The sequence below is a fragment of the Equus asinus genome, chromosome 3, assembly GCF_041296235.1.
Source record: "Equus asinus isolate D_3611 breed Donkey chromosome 3, EquAss-T2T_v2, whole genome shotgun sequence".
Taxonomy (NCBI): Eukaryota; Metazoa; Chordata; class Mammalia; order Perissodactyla; family Equidae; genus Equus; species Equus asinus.
The window spans coordinates 33,940,714-33,952,844 of record NC_091792.1 but is presented as its reverse complement, the minus strand read 5'-3'; positions in this window follow the sequence as shown (position 1 = coordinate 33,952,844).

Below are 12,131 nucleotides of genomic sequence, written 5' to 3'. Positions count from 1 at the left end.
TAGACCTAGAGCAGAGAATCTACCTTAATTCACACTTGAAAATTATTTTCCCCAATGCCAGTCCCTACAGGTGGCTTCCTCCCCTATTGAGTGAGAATATCTGGATTACAGATAATGTTTTTCAACCATGAGGGACATTACGGTGGTGTCAGATCACCTGAGTTTGAAGCCAGGCTCAGAAGCACCTTATAAAAAGAGAGGTTGAACCCAATGATCTCTAAGACCCCTTCCTACCCTAATGAATAACATATAACATGCTATGATTCTATGACTCTTTCTAAACAAGCAAATGTCAACCTTTTATTTTTATTTATTTATTTATTTTGAGGAAGATTAGCCCTGAGCTAACATCTGCTGCCAATCCTCCTCTTTTTGCTGAGGAAGACTGGCCCTGAGCTCATAACCATGCCCCTCTTCCTCTACTTTATATGTGGGACACCTACCACAGCATGGCTTGCCAAGCAGTGCCATGTCCGCACCCAGGATCCGAACCGGCGAACCCTGGGCCACCGAAGCGCAACGTGTGAACTTAACCGCTGCGCCACTGGGCCAGCCAAATGTCAACCTTTTAAAGCAAAAGTGGTTGCCAAGCAGAATCCTTGCAAGGCAGTTATAGCAAAAATGGCACCTCAAGCTTTCAAGCCACAACAGATTTAAGGGGGAAAAAATGGCTAAAAATGTTTTTCTGCTAACTTCAGAGTTTGGGAGGTCTAAAATTTTCTCTTCTGATTAAACACTAAATCATCATGCTTGGATTGCCTGCAGTTATCTTGAGGGTAGCCTAAACATATTTTACCAAACCAAGGGAACTTGATCTGGTTAGATTAGTTAGGGGGTAGCCAGATGGGGATGCAAAGGTTTTGCCCCACCCATTGCCTCTCTCTAACTCCACCCCCTCCTTTTCCCACCACCCAACACCTTTCAACCTCCTCCAGGTAACTAGTGCAATTGTGACCCCTGAGCTCTCTGTTGATCATGTTTCAAATGTTTTCTGTAGAAGAGCAAATGGTTTATTTTAACAGGTAATGAAAGACATTTTAGTTTTAGTATAATGAAAGAATATAGTAAATATTTTTATTCTGCCACTTGTTTAAGAAGACTCTTAGCCCGAGAACTCTGAGCACATCATGAAAACTCCCAGGCACTTCCATTGGATGGAAAGGCTCCACGTGTTCACAGAGACACAGGGGAATAACTGATCTGTCTCTATCATTAGACAAGTAAAGTCAAGAGAGTATACACTGGGCTGGGACTAGGGAAAGTTTAACCATCCCCCAGCCTGAATGTAGGGCTCCACCCAAACCATCCCAGAACAGCGAGTGTCTTTCAGATCTTAAAGATTTCTAGATACAAGATGCCATCACTTGACTTCGGTGTTCTCTTATTTTTCTTTTAACTGAATTCCTAATTAGTGGTCCACAGACTTTTCAGTGCGTATTATAAAGGACCACCAAGCTGCCTGTCCCCTTATGTCCCACTTCAAATAGAATGTCTGTTCGAACATTCTCCATGCAATGGGTTTGATCAGTATTTGTAGCCTCCCAATCCCCCTCCATCTATCTATTTTCTGGGTATCCCTAAAAAGCAGACCCCTGAGATTTATTCAGGAAAGCAATTCCAGAAACAAAAGTGGGGAACTAGAAAGAGGGGGAAGCCAATCCCAAGGTGCACTGGCGAGCTAGTCATTGCTGTGAACACCTGGAATGCAAGCCCTCTGGGAACCGTCATGAGGAGCTGTGTATGTGTATCTCAGAATGGACAGTCAAAGGGATGGGAGACAGAAGGGGCTGGAGTAGCCCCAGAGAGTGTTAACTCCCTTGCACTTACAGGTTTGCCGGTAATTTAGAGTGGCTGAGTAGGTTCCCACCGTCAGCCAAGGCAAAGAAGCCAATGGTGCAGAAAGTAAGAGACGCTTGGTGAAGCTGAGGTGAGGCTCTGTCAATTACACCTGATCATAGCTAGTTGCTACAGCAAAGGCTTGAGTAAGAAGGTGAGTTTATGAGATGGGGAACAATAGGTATCCAATAAAATTATCATATTTGGCATGAATGTTGCCATCACTTAAGCCTCTAAACCAATGTTGGCTACTCATCCAACCTTTGGATTAGCTCGAAGCTCTTCTCCTTTCCCCCAGTGGGAGTTGGAGGGTGCTGGGTCATGATGCCAAGGAATGGAAGAGGTGGCACAGGAGAAGTAGGTAAAGGCTCTCTCATTTATCTAGCGGAGTCTCTTTAGAGTCTTCCTTTCTTTGGGGTTTGCTTTTTGATTTCTCTAATGGAATTGAGCTCTTCTAGGACTCCATTAAAAGGAAGTCTCTTGTCAGGGACATGGGCTGCCTCCAACCTCAGAGAGTCTCCTTGACCTGGGAAAGCCACATGAGAGCCCAAATGAGGCCAGGGGAGAGGAGCCATCCCCCAGATTTCTGAGGCCAGCCTCACGCCCATGCAAAAGGCATCCTAGTGGCTCTCATAGGTCCCAATTTACCATGAACGGGAGTCCAACAAGGGGTCAGCAGCCAGACCTCAGGTAGGAATAAGAGGTTACATTTGCCCGGAATTTTCTTTGTACATATATCTCCCTCAGGAACCTAGGGCTGGACAGGGAGGTATCTGTCCTCATGGAAAACAGCTGATTGAACATTGAAATATTCAGGATATTGGTTATCTCTATTTATTTCCATCTCTAACCCACAAGAGCAGTCCTTTTACTAATGGAAGACTGGGCTAAGCATGGACTATGGGTAGATACATAGATACATACAACATATTTATAAAGAATGCATAGAGTACATATATAACGTAAATAGAAACATAATAGATATGTATTTGTGTGAGAGCATCCAGAAGGAAAACCACGAATTTTATTATTCTGGGATTCACAATACTAAAAGATAATATTTTTCATGCTTCCTTTGTACTGCTGAAAATAAATACAGATTGATGAAAGAGTAACATATGAAAAGAATAATTAAGGGTCAAAGAAATCTCATTAATCAGAATATCTCCTTGCCCATCATTTCCACAATTAAATAAATGGGCATTGCAATGGGTTACCACCACACTATCAGTCAAGGTCCCATCTCTTTATGGCATCAGACAATAGACACAGAAGCAGCAAGAGCTAAATATGCAGGAGTCATGGTTACACAAAAGGGCCGTGTATCTTTTTAAGTGGGCAGAATAATAATTTCCTGCTGGTGAAGGACTTTACAATTTGGCTTGTCTGCCTCCGAGTAAGGCTAAATTGTGAACATGCATGATTTTGTGTCACAGGATCCTGTCTTTAAATATGAGCCCCTCACGTTACCCATAATCCATTGCCTCTCTCATTATTATTCTCTGCACCTGTGCTTTACAACCCAAAGTTTCCATCCCAGATGGCCATATTCTAAAGCAAGTGGAAGCCTATCCTGCCAATCACTTTTGCCGCCACAGACTCTCCTTCCACTCCAACCTTGACCAGTTTCTCTCTGCTTTTCATTTATTATTTAATGAGCAACAAATATGTGGAAAGTCATGTGCTAGCAACTTATAAGAAATAGAGATAAATAAGATACATTTCCTAGCTTTAAGGGGTTTACCATCCAATTGAAGAAATATACGTTTGAGCAAATGCATTATAATACTACAAAAATACACATAAATTAGTGCGGAAATATTGAATAAAGAGCTACCAATTCCAACCAGGAGGAGAGGAGGCTTTACGGGAGATGTAGTACGCAAACTACAATCTAAAGGAGAAGTAGGATTTTCATAGGCAGAAAAAGTGGGGAGGGCATTCCAGATTGAGAGAACAGCTTGAGAAAAAGCAAGAAGGTGAAAAACTGCCTCATGGGTTCTGTTGTGCTAGAAGATAATGAAACCAAACAAAGCCAGCTTGTGTAGGGCTTCGAGTCCCTTGTTAAGGAGACTGAACATCTAAACTACTCCATACTTAATAAGAGCTAAGAAAAAATTTTGAGGAGGAGAATGGCATGATGTGACCTGTGTTTCACGAAGAGAATTCTAGCAGTGCTACAAAAGGAAGACTTGAAAGACAAAAAAGATCCTAAACCAAAGCCATCATCTTCTCCCTCACATATGCCCCTTAACCATGTATTCTTTAGCCCCATAAGGGCACACCCATCCTCCAGGTGACCCAAACTATAAACCTTGGGGTCAATTTTGCCTCCTTCTGTCTCTCTTCCTCCTTTTCTCTTCCTCCCTATCTTTGGACAGTTAATCCATCAGAGTCCTGTTTATTTTATCTGCTAAATATTTTATGAATCTGTTCTGTCTTTCCACTCTTAACATCCTGGTGCAGGCCCTTTGCATTCTTGCCAGGTGCCTCACAATAGTTTCCTGTCTGAATAGGACATTCTTGTGTAGAAAAGACTGAAAAATTCATTCCAGAGCTCAGAGGAAATTTCTTGATCAGACTTGTAGACACAAAGACAATGTTTAGAGCCAGCAGAGAGGGCGATAACATCATGGTGGCATCAACACCAAAGACAGAACCTTGGGAGATGCCAACTTTAATGGAGAAAGAGGAGGAGGCAAGATGGGAGACTGAGAAGAAACAATCATAGAAGTTGCAGATAAGCACAACATTGTTAGAGAAGCCAAGGTTAGAGAGACTTTTATGTGGAATTGGACAGAAGGATGAGCAGCGTGAGGCTAACTCTCACAGCCTTTACCAATTTGATGGTCCTTGGTGATCTTTAAGGATGCAGTTTCAGTGACAGGTTGGCGTGGAAACCAAAGTCCAATAGGTTAAAGAATGAACTGATGGTGAGGAGCTGGTGACAAGGAGAAAAGTCTACTCTTGTATCAAGTTTGGTATCGAAAGAGAAAAAAAATCACGCACACCTAGTACTTGCCAAAAGATGCCAAATCTTCCCTTCCCTCTCAGGAAAATATAAGCTTTTCCTATTCCCTGCTTCACATTCCTTCAAAGAGGAGAAGCGTAATCTGCCGATATTACCAGCCCCAGCCACACTCCAAACCAATTTTCCGTCTCCCTTTTGGTATAACTCATCCTTTGAAGTGCATGCAGTCTGTCTTCACACCACCCCTGCTATTGCTGTCTGCCTGGACCAGCTTCTGTTAGCCAAAGAGGAAGGAAACAGGCTGCATGGATAAAATTTAGTAACACTTCTAAATACAAGAGTCTAGAGAAGTGCAAAAAAATGGTCAAGGGTTAGAAAGTCATCCGCTACCTCCCCTTTACTGTGGCCAGAATTATAAAATAAGGATTCCAGTGCAGAAAGATGAAGGCTTAGGAGGAAATACGATAGGCCTCTAAAACAACGTGGTGGATGTGACCAGAGAGCACAAATTCAGTCACCAAATTCCAGAATGTTAGACCTGGGGGTTAAATCTAGAAGCTTGCAAGAGGTTGTTTATGTCAGAGCCCTGGTCTCATGCTACCCTGACTAACTGTCCCTTTCTGACGCATCGCAAACCTGACCTTTATGGCGAGCAATGGATCTGCAAGCCTCCTAGGCTGCACAGCACTTCAGCTGGGGAAAAAGAGCTACAGCTCCATTCTCCTGCCCATGCTTGCTGCCAACTCCCCACCAGGGAAAAAATAACCCTCATCAGACATAATGGGAAGAAAGGTACTGGGTATCTGTTCTTTATTAAATACCATGAGAAAATTATTAATTCATGCCAGAAACACAAATATAAACATTATCATATTGAAAGCACTTATTCTGAAGGAGACCATCTGGCATAGCCTCGCAGACCACACTTTGAGAAGCAGAGTGTATGTGTCACCGTGGCGGGCTCTTCCATTAAAGTAGCAAATCCAGAGGAAGTGAAAATTTAAGGGTTTTGAGGGGAGTACTTTGCAGCAATGACATCTGCTAGATACTCGTCACATGTTTCTCTAGAGGTGAGCCTGCTTTTACAAATGCCGTTATATGAAAACCTAAGTTTTCAAAATAAGGGGTAGATATCATTTCAGAATCTCTCCCTTTAAAAATTCCAGAAGAGTATTCACATACCAATGTATAGAGCGTTAACTGTTTTGCATAAAGGATGGATGGAAGATGAAGGAGAATGAAGGAAATCTAAACAGTTAGGGGCCACAATCAATTATAGATTAACCAAAAATTGAAAATACAGCACCCTGAAATCATAAACGTATGTTTGGCTTTTGCTTTTGTTTTGTAAAATGCAGTTTTAAAAATTTCATACTGTCACATTTTTTTGAGGAAACTCAGCGACATCTATAGTTTGGAAAGTACATTCCCTCTCTGGAGAGGATAGAGCACTGGTTACGGACAAAGCGGAGGAAAACTTGCATTTCAGAAAGGAAGAAACGCTGATGGTAACTTGAGGAAACACCCAACCCCCTTGAAGATCCAAGTGAACCATATTCACCAGGCTGCCCTATATTTTCAGAGGACCCTTGAACTTAATTTTGTTTGCATCTTCTTCCTTCGTCTGCTCAGAGATGCTATTATTGGTTGAACATCAGTAGTTCTGCGTTTGAGCCTTTCTCAAATCTCTCTCCTCTATGTCACACATCACCTCCAACAGGTGGACCCGGAGAATCCATGGAACAAAGTCCTAAGTGTAGAAATAAGGGAGGTCAGCAGAGCTTGACCTTGATAACCTTTCAGTACGTGAGAGTTCATTCCCATCTTGGTCCTCCCCAAGACCACGAGGCATCTGCCTACCAAAGTTCAACCACTATGTATGGAGTCACCTGAAAAGGGCCACATTATCCATCAAATGGTGTTAATATGATACACTGCATTCCCGCTTACCCAGCCATGTCTCAAATTCTAGTGAGAACAGCAGCATCTACCCACCAGGAGCTCAGTATTTGTCAGGGGTGTTGGGGCTGTGGCTACTCAAGCCCAAATTACCGTTGAGTTAGGAGAGTGAGTAATTCAGACGATACAGGCTGCATGTGTTTACTTCTCTTCATATCACGCACTTTAATATGTATATTAGAAGTGGAAGACCTAGCCCTCATGCGATCCAAATCTCCCCGAAGAATTTGGGCCTTCAATGATTATCCCTATATTCCTCATACTTTTAAAAGTTTAACAACTATTTTGAGTACTTTTTAAAAGGTAATACATGCCCATGATAAAATAAAAAACTGATTCAATGATCATGTTTAAGAAGAATAACTTAATTTTGTTGGCATCTTCTGCCTTCATTTGCTCAGGGATGCTGTTGTGGGTTGAGCTGTTCCCAGATCTCTCTCCTCTACGCCATATACCAATGCCAGTGGGTGGACCAAGAGAATCTATGGAACGAATTCCTCAGTCTAGAGTAGTAAGCCTCTGGGGCGGTTGGCAGAGCTTCACAGGACAGACCTTAAGCCAAGAGTCCTGACCTGCTATCAGCCTGGTCACTGTGCTGTCTTCTCTGTCCAAATCTATAATCTATTCATGACAGCTCATTTGGTGACAAATTAGATTACAGAAATGAGTGAACAAACTATTTGTCTATGCTTCTTATAAGCTATTAGCCATAAAAAAGAATATTTAGGTAGATAGATGAAAGATAAGAGAGAATGAGAGTTACAGAGAAATGGCAGAACTTGAGAGCATCTAACTCCATTTCCTCACTATATAAAACTGAAAAACTGTGGCCTGGACAGATTGCGGGAAGGGAAGAGAGAAGAGAGAGACAGAGAGAAAGATATTTGCTTAATAATTGAAAATAATAATAATACTTTCTATAAATCATATTAACCCAAGGCAGTCTTGTGGTTCAGTCTCTGCATCAAATCATGGAAACAACAGTCCCATTAAAAAAAATACGATTAACAGTAATCCAAGTCTTAGCCTCTCCATAAAACATCAAAGAGGGGAGTACATTCTTCCAAATCTTCTCTCGGCATTTTCCTCACCTTACGGGCAATGGATCCTTCCAGATCTTCCTCTTCTTCCTCTCTCTGGAACTCCTTAAAATTCCCTCCAACGTTCAGCCAAAGAGTTCCTTTTCTCTCCTCCTCAGCACTTTATTATACAGATCAATTTAACCTTTCTGGTTTTTCCCTCCCTACCCCACATCCTGGAACTAGAAAGACCTGGGCGCTCAGATTGAAAAACCCTGTCAGTCCCAAGGAGGATAAACTAAAAATAAACTCACACGTAGAGATATATAATAAAACTCCAGAACATCAAGATGAAAAAGACAGTCCTAAAAAGTACAATAGGATACAGATAGACTACCTACAAAGCAGTGAGATTCAGATCAAACATAGCAGTTTCAAGAAAGTAATGGAACCACAGTTTAGAAATGCTCAGGAAAAATAATCTCGAACTCAGAGCTCTATAACAAGCCAAACTAACACTCCAGAGAGATTAAAATAAATTCTCAGACACACAAGCTCTCAGAAAAATTTATTATCCACAGACACTCTCTGGCGGAGAAAGGAGGGAGAACAAAAGAAAACCTACCAGAGGATATACTCCAGCAAGAGGAAAAATGAATCCAAAAGGTAATCGAGTAGCAAAGGAGATTGTATTCATGTTTTATTTTTGTAATTAAAAAGTAATTTTTGAAAAGGTTGGGGAGAAAGGAAGGTAGGAAACACAACTTAATTCTTGACTTTTCTTTCCATTCCATTTTACCTTTGCATAATATGTCATTACAGTCTATGAATTGCTTTCAGATAAATTGCCAATAGCCAGACTCACACGACCCACACAAATTATATTTTAAGAAGAACCATGTTGGGACAGATAGTAAGTCCAAGAAAACTTGGAAATGTACTCCCTGGGTGTAGTAAGGCCCTTCTTGCCATGGAAGCTGACGGCCTTACCCCAGTGGTCGTGCTGACAGTGACAGTGGACGTGAGGAGAAGTGAGGAACATCAGATTTAGCAGACTGATTGCTTTTCTCACTCTGCCTACCAAGTTGGACTAGGTTATGAATTAGTAGAGAAGGAGATGAAGGGAGTAAGAACTATAAAATTTCAGACCAGCTGACGCACTGAAAAGGGACTCATTAGCTGTCCAGGCTATGAGGTCTGCAAACTAGAGGCCTGTGGCTGCCAGCACACAGCAGGAGGGAGCCGCTGTGCGCAAGAGGCCAGCTAATGAAAGATCTTAGGCTCCACAAAGGCTTCTGTGGAGAGGCTCATGGTACTACTGCCTATGTCAGACGCCATGAATTTAGGGTTTGGAATCTCTCACTTGAACTTTTTTACGCCATCCCGGTGTGTGCCAAAAAAAGAGCAGCTGCCAAAAAGCAAACATTTTCCTGTCTCTAAAAATAAAATGCTGGCAACACTTTAGGCCCCTGTGCCAAGACCTGGCCCTTCCCAGGATAAACAATAGGTGGCCAAGCTGATCAGAGGCGAGCACTGAGCCCTGAAGTAGGCCTAGGTTCAGCCCGGAATGCCAAGGTCAGGGCATGTGCAGCTGTAAAGCTAGAGGTGGCCCTCTCTCCTCCACAGCTGAAGGAGGGCAGCTGTTGGCCACCCCCACCAGAGGCCAGGTGTGGCTGAGAAGCGACAGCCTCAGGTTACACCAGAAACCTTGACCCAGCTGAGGTCACAGAGCTCCCACGAGCCCCTGCCCCCAGAGCCCCAGGGTGCGTGGTGACAGATCTGAGATCCTGTCCAGAGATAGCTCCCTGGGAAGGAAAGTTTCATAAGTGTCCCTCTGCATTCGTCAGTCAGGGCTGTGCGATCACCTGTCAAAACCCTCATGCCCGGCCGAGAGCCCTCACCTGCTAGCCACAGGCCTAACCAAACCACCTTAGTGTGTGAATGCTACCATGCCAGTCATTGCTCCCATTCTAATTGCCTCCCAACCCGCCAGGAGTTTCCACAGCACTTGTTCAAGCCCCCGTGCTTGTCATTAGGGTTCAAATCTTCCCTAGACCATAAGCTTGGCTTTTTGCTGGTTTGGGGAGTTAAAAGGGCTGAGAGGGAGTTAGGGGAGGAGAAGGACTAAATATAGCAAATATTTGCAGGCATAATCACTCCATAAACATGCTTCAGTGGAACAGAGTGTAGGGCTGACCCAGATGACGGATGTCACTCACCCGAGTGTCACATCCTAAATAAAACTGAATGAGCCCATTCTCCTGCAGAACCAGAGTGACGCCTGTTCACACTATAAATATTTATGAAGTCATGGTCCTTAAAAGACTTTATTTTTCCAGGTAAGTAGACTTTAATAAAAAAGTTAAGCAGGGCTTTTCCTGCAATTATGGAATAGTCGCTGTAGCTTTTCAGTGGGTATTGCATGGAAAGGAAAAGAAAACAAGAAAGAAGAAAAGGAAAAATAAGACCCCGTTCCATGAGGCTGCTGTACGGAGATCTCATTTATGCCAGTCAAGGTTCATTCTCATTCAAAAAGTGACAGCCTTCTCTGGGGTGGCGGAAACCAGAAGCACGAGCAGGCCCGTTCAACCCAGGCCTGGGTAATGAAGGGAACACAAACAGATCCTTGTCACCCAAGTTCAGACCCCTCCCATCACCTCTGCAAGAGAGACATTCTCCTTAGTGCTCCCAGCCTGTCTCTTAGTAACAGAAAAAATGTACACCTTGCCCCGTCACTACGCTCATTTGAAAAGAATTCTCAGAATGTGAGGATGTGTGCCTGGGTGTCTCTCTGGGTGTTTATGTAAAGTCCACCTCTCCTGCTCTTAATTACTCCTCCTTATTGCATAAGCAATGGCACCTCAGAACCCTGCCAGAATCTTACCAGCTTTTCTCCACTCTTCACCACGCACTACTGCAAAGAAATACCCATTGGACTCCTAGTGGCCTGGCCACTCTCCCTTGCTCCAAGGCACTGTGGCAATCCCGCCACCTGGAGCTCCCAGGCCATTGTCTCCAAAACAATACACGCTAATTTTTGTGTCACTTTGCAGCTTACGTGTTACTCATCTCTGCAACACACTCAAACCCTTGCCCAAGTCCATCAAGCCTGTTTCTTTCCCAGGGATGGCCTTCTACCCAGGCTGCCTTCCCCTCCTAACCTCAGGGTGGCCCTTGCTCTGCCAAAATGAACTGACTCCATCAGGAAAAGTTGAAGATCCTTTGGCTATAGCCTCCGGGAAGTCTTGTTCCATAAGGAACAAGAGTCTCTGGTTTTGTGAAATGAGTCACCGGCTGTCTTGACCGTGCCTATCTGGGGAGGCCGGGGCTGCCATGTATGGTCCGTGCGCTGTGCCACCCACCTCTCCATGTAAGTCGGAGTTCTTTGCCAGGACAGCCTGAGTCATAAAACTCAGCACATTCCTCAGGCGTTGAATAGTCTTTCCTTGTTATTACATTGCTTTTGTTTTATGCAGCACCTGGTTTCATTTTAAAAACCCAAATAAAATCTCATGATCGGGTTGGGTGGAGTGGGGGTACAGGAAGGAAAGAAAAAGAGAAAGGAGGAGTGCAGACAGGGTTAGAGGAAGGAAGAAATAGCTCTAAGTCCCCAAATAGGCAAGACCCAGAGCAGGACAGAGAGAGAACTGGGGAGGAAAGGGCAGGAGAGAGAGAGGATGGGCTAGGATTTAATTGAATGTGATCTAAGTCCCTTTGGCTGTGGATAACAAAGCAGTGGATGTTTAGGTCTCTTCCTCAAATTAGGTCCAAGTACTGAAAGAGTGAGTGCTTTACTCATCAGCCAAGGACCTTCCCTGAGCCACTCCCCTTTCTGAGTCTTCTCAGTAAAATGACAGACTATTTTGGATGAATTCTAACGAACTTTCCAGCTATAACACTCCATGATTCTATGAACCTGCCTGTTCCCTTTTTTTTGGACCACAAACCCCAACGCATGCGTAAGGGAATACTTTTCCACAAGCTAACATTTGCTTTTTGTCTTTAGAGGGTAGAGGATTGGGGGATGGAAGTCGGGAAAGGGTAGACCCAACCATACAAATGTTGCTGGTCAAACCGAATTTCTCTGGCCAGGTTATTTTGTAAAATTATTTGTAAAGCTGCTAACACAGAGTTTTAGAATTAAAACATAATAAGCTATGTCTTGCATACAGTAAACAAACACTGAATGAATAAAACCCATTAACCTGGAGAACTGTATTTTCTTGGAGTAGTAAAGCATATGAATTACAGCACAAGACCGGGACCATTAGGCATTGGACTCAGAACTTAAGCAGAGGCCGTTACCTGCCTCTGCCTGAGGCTCTCTAAAGCAGGCTGGCCAGGGC